Source organism: Tupaia chinensis, unplaced genomic scaffold (genome assembly GCF_000334495.1).
Source record: "Tupaia chinensis unplaced genomic scaffold, TupChi_1.0 Scaffold143886_1, whole genome shotgun sequence".
NCBI classification, from domain to species: domain Eukaryota; kingdom Metazoa; phylum Chordata; class Mammalia; order Scandentia; family Tupaiidae; genus Tupaia; species Tupaia belangeri.
In genome coordinates, this window is record NW_006203737.1 from 2,064,950 (window position 1) to 2,065,827 (window position 878).

Sequence of the window (878 nt, forward strand, 5' to 3'; positions counted from 1 at the left end):
ATAAAATGAAGAAAGTAGATCATCTGTAAGATTTTTTGAAGGTCTATAATACTTTATTTATTTACCAGTAAATGGAAGTTGCTCGAGTGGTTTTAGAAGGGCTTGAATCATTGATGTAGGCGTTCACCTTGCAATCCTCTTTAAAATATTAATTTTTTAGGGGCTACTCTGTGGTATAATGGTGACGGAAGCTGCTCAAAAGAAGCAGGATGCCACACGATGACGATGGTTAGAATCCCAGGCCTTGTCAGCCTGAAACATATTAGATACCCACACATGTTCTCAGGATCCAACAAGTTGAAAGACTGGAGGAAGGGGACTGGCTTGACTAGACCCTGTTGAGGGTACTCCTGTCTCTCTTACTGTCACATGTACATGCATATGTTTTATCATGAATAAAGGAATAAAATAACAATTTGCTTAGTAATCTCCTTTTGTAGAGATAGTTTAAAAATAAACCAGTCTCTGGCATGACTTTTTGTTTGTTTCTTTCTTTCTAATTTGGAAATATTTTTATGATAATCTCAGTTTACTGTAGTTTATATTCACAGATAAACACCAATTGAAACAATTAAAATAGTTAACACTGTAATGGGAAACATTAAAAAAGAATCACAATTTCAACCTGTTTTCATTCTGGCAAAACATTAAAGTTGTTCTTTTATAAAAATGATGCAATGTAGTCATTTTGCTGTCAGTCAACATTTGATCCATGCTTTAAACTGGATGACAGCAAGGATTAGTGGGAAAGCTCTAGTCTGTAAAGTGTGCGTGGGAAGGACAGGCAATTGGGGAAGGAGGAGGAGTAAGCTCGCAGAATGAAGTTAAATACTCCTGGGTGTGTGTATAAAAGACTTATTTCCCATTCTTCTACATTT